Source organism: Halichoeres trimaculatus, unplaced genomic scaffold (genome assembly GCF_033239565.1).
Source record: "Halichoeres trimaculatus isolate MK-OKI-2021-1 unplaced genomic scaffold, fHalTri1.1 fHalTri1_scaffold_89, whole genome shotgun sequence".
Taxonomy (NCBI): Eukaryota; Metazoa; Chordata; class Actinopteri; order Labriformes; family Labridae; genus Halichoeres; species Halichoeres trimaculatus.
Genome location: NW_027437268.1, coordinates 20,001 through 29,816, shown reverse-complemented (window position 1 = coordinate 29,816; position 9,816 = coordinate 20,001).

The following is a 9,816-nucleotide window of genomic DNA, read 5'->3' as shown; positions in this document are numbered from 1 at the left end:
ATGTGCTTGTCCCTGACCTTTGACCTTTAGAAATGGCGCACATCTACAATTTTTTGCACACTGATTCTTCATGTTCTCACGATAAACATATTGTAATTTCAGCTTCCTAAGTCAAAGCAGTGATTTTTAATGAATTTAAAGGGATATTTTCATGACTTGACCTTTGACACAGATTCAGGACCTTTCCCACTTAGGAAAGTCGCAGCTTAGCCATCTTTTGCACACTGATTCTACATGTTCTCACGATGAACATACTGTAATTTCAACCTCCTAAGTCAAAGCACTGATTTTTAATGAATTTAAAGGGATTAAATGAAGGCCTCAGATGAGCTCGTCCCTGTTCTCTGGCCTCACGAGGCCCCCAGGGGCCCGAGAGATCCCAAATTTTGCACACCGGTCAGGCTTAGGCCCCTCTACAAGCCTGCGAAAAAAGCAAGTTCCCAAGTCTTTTAGTTTTCTTAATTGGTTGGACAGGGTTCAAAATCTCACAGGGTGTTGGACTTGGTGCTTCCAACACCCTCTGCCAGAGTTGGGCAGTTTGGAGGAACTTTTGTTCTAAAAGTCCGACGGGGCTGAAATTTTTATATGTTGTAGAGGGTCAAGATACGAGTAGAACGCCATCACCGGCGCCTCCATCGGCCTTGTACTTTTCGAGGGGCGGGGCTCCAAAGTTTGCATTTTTCAGATTTTGGCGGCTCGCCGTTGCCACAAAAATGGGTCAAATCATTTGAAACTTGAGGTCTGAGCTTCATTTTAGACAAGGATCATGATATAAAAGCCCCAAGTTCCTAACTGGTCTAGGAAGCTAAGTAGCTTTCTGATTGGCCGAATGAGATGGGACCAAAACAGTCATGTAAAGCATGTTAAATTATGCTCTATATTCAAAAATCAGAGCAATATGTCTAAAAGAAGTATTTTTATTCAAAATATTAAAAAGGAGGGAAAAAAGGGCGGGAAACCCTTGTTTAAATTTGGGCTACTTTCATGGATCAAAAAGGCTCCCATATTGAATTAAGGGTCTGGGGCAACTTTGCACAAGGATTTCAGGTATGAGCCTTACACCCATTTGTTCCACACCAATTCAGGATAAACATACTGTATATTCAGCCTCCTAAGTCAAAGCATTGATTTTTAATGAATTTACAGGCATGAAATGAAGGCCTCAGATGTGCTTGTCCCTGACCTTTGACCTTTAGAAATGTCGCACATCTACAATCTTTTGCACACTGATTCTACATGTTCTCACGATAAACATACTGTATTTTCAGCTTCCTAAGTCAAAGCATTGATTTTAAATGAATTTACAGGGATGAAATGAAGGCCTCAGATGTGCTTGTCCCTGACCTTTGACCTTTAGAAATGTCGCACATCTACAATTTTTTGCACACTGATTCTACATGTTCTCACAATGAACATACTGTATTTTCAGCTTCCTAAGTCAAAGCATTGATTTTTAATGAATTTAAAGGGATGAAATGAAGGCCTCAGATGTGCTTGTCCCTGACCTTTGACCTTTAGAAATGGCGCACATCTACAATCTTTTGCACACTGATTCTACATGTTCTCACGATAAACATATTGTAATTTCAGCTTCCTAAGTCAAAGCAGTGATTTTTAATGAATTTAAAGGGATATTTTCATGACTTGACCTTTGACACAGATTCGTGACCTTTCCCACTTAGGAAGGTCGCAGCTTAACCATTTTTTGCACACTGATTCTACATGTTCTCACGATGAACATACTGTAATTTCAGCCTCCTAAGTAGAAGCACTGATTTTTAATGAATTTAAAGGGATTAAATGAAGGCCTCAGATGAGCTCGTCCCTGTTCTCTGGCCTCACGAGGCCCCCAGGGGCCCGAGAGATCCCAAATTTTGCACACCGGTCAGGCTTAGGCCCCTCTACAAGCCTGCGAAAAAAGCAAGTTCCCAAGTCTTTTAGTTTTCTTAATTGGTTGGACAGGGTTCAAAATCTCACAGGGTGTTGGACTTGGTGCTTCCAACACCCTCTGCCAGAGTTGGGCAGTTTGGAGGAACTTTTGTTCTAAAAGTCCGACAGGGCTGAAATTTTTATATGTTGTAGAGGGTCCAGATACGAGTAGAACGCCATCACCGGCGCCTCCATCGGCCTTGTACTTTTCGAGGGGCGGGGCTCCAAAGTTTGCATTTTTCAGATTTTGGCGGCTCGCTGTTGCCACAAAAATGGGTCAAATCATTTGAAACTTGAGGTCTGAGCTTCATTTTAGACAAGGATCATGATATAAAAGCCCCAAGTTCCTAACTGGTCTAGGAAGCTAAGTAGCTTTCTGATTGGCCGAATGAGATGGGACCAAAACAGTCATGTAAAGCATGTTAAATTATGCACTATATTCAAAAATCAGAGCAATATGTCTAAAAGAAGTATTTTTATTCAAAATATTAAAAAGGAGGGAAAAAAGGGCGGGAAACCCTTGTTTAAATTTGGGCTACTTTCATGGATCAAAAAGGCTCCCATATTGAATTAGGGGTCTGGGGCAACTTTGCACAAGGATTTCAGGTATGAGCCTTATACCCATTTGTTCCACACCAATTCAGGGTAAACATACTGTATATTCAGCCTCCTAAGTCAAAGCATTGATTTTTAATGAATTTAAAGGGATGAAATGAAGGCCTCAGATGTGCTTGTCCCTGACCTTTGACCTTTAGAAATGTCGCACATCTACAATTTTTTGCACACTGATTCTACATGTTCTTACGATGAACATACTGTATTTTCAGGCTCCTAGGTCAAAGCACTGATTTTTAATGAATTTAAAGGGATGAAATAAAGGCCTCAGATGTGCTTGTCCCTGACCTTTGACCTTTAGAAATGGCGCACATCTACAATCTTTTGCGCACTAATTCTACATGTTCTCACGATAAACATATTGTAATTTCAGCTTCCTAAGTCAAAGCACTGATTTTTAATGAATTTAAAGGGATATTTTCATGACTTGACCTTTGACACAGATTCGTGACCTTTCCCACTTAGGAAGGTCGCAGCGTAACCATCTTTTGCACACTGATTCTACATGTTCTCACGATGAACATACTGTAATTTCAACCTTCTAGGTCAAAGCACTGATTTTTAATGAATTTAAAGGGATTAAATGAAGGCCTCGTCCCTGTTCTCTGGCCTCACGAGGCCCCCAGGGGCCCGAGAGATCCCAAATTTTGCACACCGGTCAGGCTTAGGCCCCTCTACAAGCCTGCGAAAAAAGCAAGTTCCCAAGTCTTTTAGTTTTCTTAATTGGTTGGACAGGGTTCAAAATCTCACAGGGTGTTGGACTTGGTGCTTCCAACACCCTCTGCCAGAGTTGGGCAGTTTGGAGGAACTTTTGTTCTAAAAGTCCGACGGGGCTGAAATTTTTATATGTTGTAGAGGGTCCAGATACGAGTAGAACGCCATCACCGGCGCCTCCATCGGCCTTGTACTTTTCGAGGGGCGGGGCTCCAAAGTTTGCATTTTTCAGATTTTGGCGGCTTGCCGTTGCCACAAAAATGGGTCAAATCATTTGAAACTTGAGGTCTGAGCTTCATTTTAGACAAGGATCATGATATAAAAGCCCCAAGTTCCTAACTGGTCTAGGAAGCTAAGTAGCTTTCTGATTGGCCGAATGAGATGGGACCAAAACAGTCATGTAAAGCATGTTAAATTATGCACTATATTCAAAAATCAAAGCAATATCTCTAAAAGAAGTATTTTAATTCAAAATATTAAAAAGGAGGGAAAAAAGGGCGGGAAACCCTTGTTTAAATTTGGGCTACTTTCATGGATCAAAAAGGCTCCCATATTGAATTAAGGGTCTGGGGCAACTTTGCACAAGGATTTCAGGTATGAGCCTTATACCCATTTGTTCCACACCAATTCAGGATAAACATACTGTATATTCAGCCTCCTAAGTCAAAGCATTGATTTTTAATGAATTTACAGGGATGAAATGAAGGCCTCAGGCGTGCTTGTCCCTGACCTTTGACCTTTAGAAATGTCGCACATCTACAATTTTTTGCACACTGATTCTACATGTTCTTACGATGAACATACTGTATTTTCAGCTTCCTAAGTAAAAGCATTGATTTTTAATGAATTTAAAGGGATGAAATGAAGGCCTCAGATGTGCTTGTCCCTGACCTTTGACCTTTAGGATTGTCGCACATCTACAATCTTTTGCACACTGATTCTTCATGTTCTCACGATAAACATATTGTAATTTCAGCTTCCTAAGTCAAAGCAGTGATTTTTAATGAATTTAAAGGGATATTTTCATGACTTGACCTTTGACACAGATTCGTGACCTTTCCTACTTAGGAAGGTCGCAGCTTAACCATCTTTTGCACACTGATTCTACACGTTCTCACGATGAACATACTGTAATTTCAACCTCCTAAGTCAAAGCACTGATTTTTAATGAATTAAAAGGGATGAAATAAAGGCCTCAGATGTGCTTGTCCCTGACCTTTGACCTTTAGAAAAGGCGCACATCTACAATTTTTTGCACACTGATTCTACATGTTCTCACGATAAACATATTGTAATTTCAGCTTCCTAAGTCAAAGCAGTGATTTTTAATGAATTTAAAGGGATATTTTCATGACTTGACCTTTGACACAGATTCGTGACCTTTCCCACTTAGGAAGGTCGCAGCTTAACCATCTTTTGCACACTGATTCCACATGTTCTCACGATGAACATACTGTAATTTCAGCCTCCTAAGTCAAAGCACTGATTTTTAATGAATTTAAAGGGATTAAATGAAGGCCTCAGATGAGCTCGTCCCTGTTCTCTGGCCTCACGAGGCCCCCAGGGGCCCGAGAGATCCCAAATTTTGCACACCGGTCAGGCTTAGGCCCCTCTACAAGCCTGCGAAAAAAGCAAGTTCCCAAGTCTTTTAGTTTTCTTAATTGGTTGGACAGGGTTCAAAATCTCACAGGGTGTTGGACTTGATGCTTCCAACACCCTCTGCCAGAGTTGGGCAGTTTGGAGGAACTTTTGTACTAAAAGTCCGACGGGGCTGAAATTTTTATATGTTGTAGAGGGTCCAGATACGAGTAGAACGCCATCACCGGCGCCTCCATCGGCCTTGTACTTTTCGAGGGGCGGGGCTCCAAAGTTTGCATTTTTCAGATTTTGGCGGCTCGCCGTTGCCACAAAAATGGGTCAAATCATTTGAAACTTGAGGTCTGAGCTTCATTTTAGACAAGTGTCATGATATAAAAGCCCCAAGTTCCTAACTGGTCTAGGAAGCTAAGTAGCTTTCTGATTGGCCGAATGAGATGGGACCAAAACAGTCATGTAAAGCATGTTAAATTATGCACTATATTCAAAAATCAAAGCAATATCTCTAAAAGAAGTATTTTAATTCAAAATATTAAAAATGAGGGAAAAAAGGGCGGGAAACCCTTGTTTAAATTTGGGTTACTTTCATGGATCAAAAAGGCTCCCATATTGAATTAAGGGTCTGGGGCAACTTTGCACAAGGATTTCAGGTATGAGCCTTATGCCCATTTGTTCCACACCAATTCAGGGTAAACATACTGTATTTTCATGCTCCTAAGTCAAAGCATTGATTTTTAATGAATTTAAAGGGATGAAATGAAGGCCTCAGATGTGCTTGTCCCTGACCTTTGACCTTTATAAATGTCGCACATCTACAATCTTTTGCATACTGATTCTACCTGTTCTCACTTTGAACATACTGTAATTTCAGCCTCCTAGGTCCAAGCACTGATTTTTAATGAATTTAAAGGGATGAAATGAAGGCCTCAGATGAGCTCGTCCCTGTTCTCTGGCCTCACGAGGCCCCCAGGGGCCTGAGAGATCCCAAATTTTGCACACTGGTCAGGCTTAGGCCCCTCTACAAGACTGTGAAAAAAGCAAGTTCCCAAGTTTTTTAGTTTTCTTTAAAAAAAAAACTAAAAAGGAGGGAAAAAAGGGCGGGAAACCCTTGTTTAAATTTGGGCTACTTTCATGGATCAAAAAGGCTCCCATATTGAATTAGGGGTCTGGAGCAACTTTGCACAAGGATTTCAGGTATGACCCTTATACCCATTTGTTCGACACCAATTCAGTATAAACATACTGTATTTTCAGCCTCCTAAGTCAAAGCATTGATTTTTAATGAATTTACAGGGATGAAATGAAGGCCTCAGGCGTGCTTGTCCCTGACCTTTGACCTTTAGAAATGTCGCACATCTACAATCTTTTGCACACTGATTCGACATGTACTCACGATGAACATACTGTAATTTCAGCCTCCTGGGTGAAAGCATTGATTTTTAATGAATTTAAAGGTATCATTTTTTCAATTGAAAAAGTCTACAAAAATGACAAAGTCATTTTCGGAACATCACATAGATGTGCATCAATGGTTGATTCATTTTGGGCTACTTTTTCAATGGGAAAAGTAGCCCAAATTGACTTTGTGATTGAGTCAATTTGGGCTACTTTTTGAATTTTGAAAAGTAGCCCAAATTGACTGGATCACAAAGTCAATTTGGGCTACTTTTCCCATTGAAAAAGTAGCCCAAATTTACTTAGTGATTTCTTCAATTTGGGCTATTATTTTAATAGGAAAAGTAGCCCAAAATGACTCAAATTTGCCCAAAATGACCCTGACATCTTCAAAGACCACATAGATGTCCATCTGTGGTTAATTCATTTTGGGCTACTTTTTCAATGGGAAAAGTAGCCCAAATTGACTTTGTGATCCAGTCAATTTGGGCTACTTTTTGAATTTTGAAAAGTAGCCCAAATTGACTGGATCACAAAGTCAATTTGGGCTACTTTTCCCATTGAAAAAGTAGCCCAAATTTACTTAGTGATTTCTTCAATTTGGGCTATTATTTTAATAGGAAAAGTAGCCCAAAATGACTCAAATTTGCCCAAAATGACCCTGACATCTTCAAAGACCACATAGATGTCCATCTGTGGTTAATTCATTTTGGGCTACTTTTTCAATGGGAAAAGTAGCCCAAATTGACTTTGTGATCCAGTCAATTTGGGCTACTTTTTGAATTTTGAAAAGTAGCCCAAATTGACTGGATCACAAAGTCAATTTGGGCTACTTTTCCCATTGAAAAAGTAGCCCTAATTTACTTAGTGATTTCTTCAATTTGGGCTATTATTTTAATAGGAAGAGTAGCCCAAAATGACTCAAATTTGCTCAAAATGACTCTGACATCTTCAAAGACCACATAGATGTCCATCTGTGGTTAATTCATTTTGGGCTACTTTTTCAATGGGAAAAGTAGCCCTAATTGACTTTGTGATTGAGTCAATTTGGGCTACTTTTTGAATTTTGAAAAGTAGCCCAAATTGACTGGATCACAAAGTCAATTTGGGCTACTTTTCCCATTGAAAAAGTAGCCCAAATTTACTTAGTGATTTCTTCAATTTGGGCTATTATTTTAATAGGAAAAGTAGCCCAAAATGACTCAAATTTGCCCAAAATGACTCTTTCATGTTCAAAGACCACATAGATGTCCATCTGTGGTTAATTCATTTTGGGCTACTTTTTCAATGGGAAAAGTAGCCCAAATTGACTTTGTGATCCAGTCAATTTGGGCTACTTTTTGAATTTTGAAAAGTAGCCCAAATTGACTGGATCACAAAGTCAATTTGGGCTACTTTTCCCATTGAAAAAGTAGCCCAAATTTACTTAGTGATTTCTTCAATTTGGGCTATTATTTTAATAGGAAAAGTAGCCCAAAATGACTCAAATATGCCCAAAATGACTCTGTCATGTTCAAAGACCACATAGATGTCCATCTGTGGTTAATTCATTTTGGGCTACTTTTTCAATGGGAAAAGTAGCCCAAATTGACTTTGTGATCCAGTCAATTTGGGCTACTTTTTGAATTTTGAAAAGTAGCCCAAATTGACTGGATCACAAAGTCAATTTGGGCTACTTTTCCCATTGAAAAAGTAGCCCAAATTTACTTAGTGATTTCTTCAATTTGGGCTATTATTTTAATAGGAAAAGTAGCCCAAAATCACTTAAATTTGCCCAAAATGACCCTGACATCTTCAAAGACCACATAGATGTCCATCTGTGGTTAATTCATTTTGGGCTACTTTTTCAATGGGAAAAGTAGCCCAAATTTACTTTGTGATTGAGTCAATTTGGGCTACTTTTTGAATTTTGAAAAGTAGCCCAAATTGACTGGATCACAAAGTCAATTTGGGCTACTTTTCCCATTGAAAAAGTAGCCCAAATTTACTTAGTGATTTCTTCAATTTGGGCTATTATTTTAATAGGAAAAGTAGCCCAAAATCACTTAAATTTGCCCAAAATGACCCTGACATCTTCAAAGACTACATAGATGTCCATCTGTGGTTAATTCATTTTGGGCTACTTTTTCAATGGGAAAAGTAGCCCAAATTGACTTTGTGATTGAGTCAATTTGGGCTACTTTTTGAATTTTTAAAAGTAGCCCAATTTGACTGGATCACAAAGTCAATTTGGGCTACTTTTCCCATTGAAAAAGTAGCCCAAATTTACTTAGTGATTTCTTCAATTTGGGCTATTATCTTAATAGGAAAAGTAGCCCAAAATGACTTAAATTTTCCCAAAATGACCCTGACATCTTCAAAGACTACATAGATGTCCATCTGTGGTTAATTCATTTTGGGCTACTTTTTCAATGGGAAAAGTAGCCCAAATTGACTTTGTGATTGAGTCAATTTGGGCTACTTTTTGAATTTTGAAAAGTAGCCCAAATTGACTGGATCACAAAGTCAATTTGGGCTACTTTTCCCATTGAAAAAGTAGCCCAAATTTACTTAGTGATTTCTTCAATTTGGGCTATTATTTTAATAGGAAAAGTAGCCCAAAATGACTCAAATTTGACCAAAATGACTCTGTCATGTTCAAAGACCACATAGATGTCCATCTGTGGTTAATTCATTTTGGGCTACTTTTTCAATGGGAAAAGTAGCCCAAATTGACTTTGTGATTGAGTCAATTTGGGCTACTTTTTGAATTTTGAAAAGTAGCCCAAATTGACTGGATCACAAAGTCAATTTGGGCTACTTTTCCCATTGAAAAAGTAGCCCTAATTTACTTAGTGATTTCTTCAATTTGGGCTATTATTTTAATAGGAAGAGTAGCCCAAAATGACTCAAATTTGCTCAAAATGACTCTGACATCTTCAAAGACCACATAGATGCCTATCTGTGGTTAATTCATTTTGGGCTACTTTTTCAATGGGAAAAGTAGCCCAAATTGACTTTGTGATTGAGTCAATTTGGGCTACTTTTTGATTTTCGAAAAGTAGCCCAAATTGACTGGATCACAAAGTCAATTTGGGCTACTTTTCCCATTGAAAAAGTAGCCCAAATTTACTTAGTGATTTCTTCAATTTGGGCTATTATTTTAATAGGAAAAGTAGCCCAAAATGACTCAAATTTGCCCAAAATGACTCTGTCATGTTCAAAGACCACATAGATGTCCATCTGTGGTTAATTCATTTTGGGCTACTTTTTCAATGGGAAAAGTAGCCCTAATTGACTTTGTGATTGAGTCAATTTGGGCTACTTTTTGAATTTTGAAAAGTAGCCCAAATTGACTGGATCACAAAGTCAATTTGGGCTACTTTTCCCATTGAAAAAGTAGCCCAAATTTACTTAGTGATTTCTTCAATTTGGGCTATTATTTTCATAGGAAAAGTAGCCCAAAATGACTCAAATTTGCCCAAAATGACTCTTTCATGTTCAAAGACCACATAGATGTCCATCTGTGGTTAATTCATTTTGGGCTACTTTTTCAATGGGAAAAGTAGCCCAAATTGACTTTGTGAT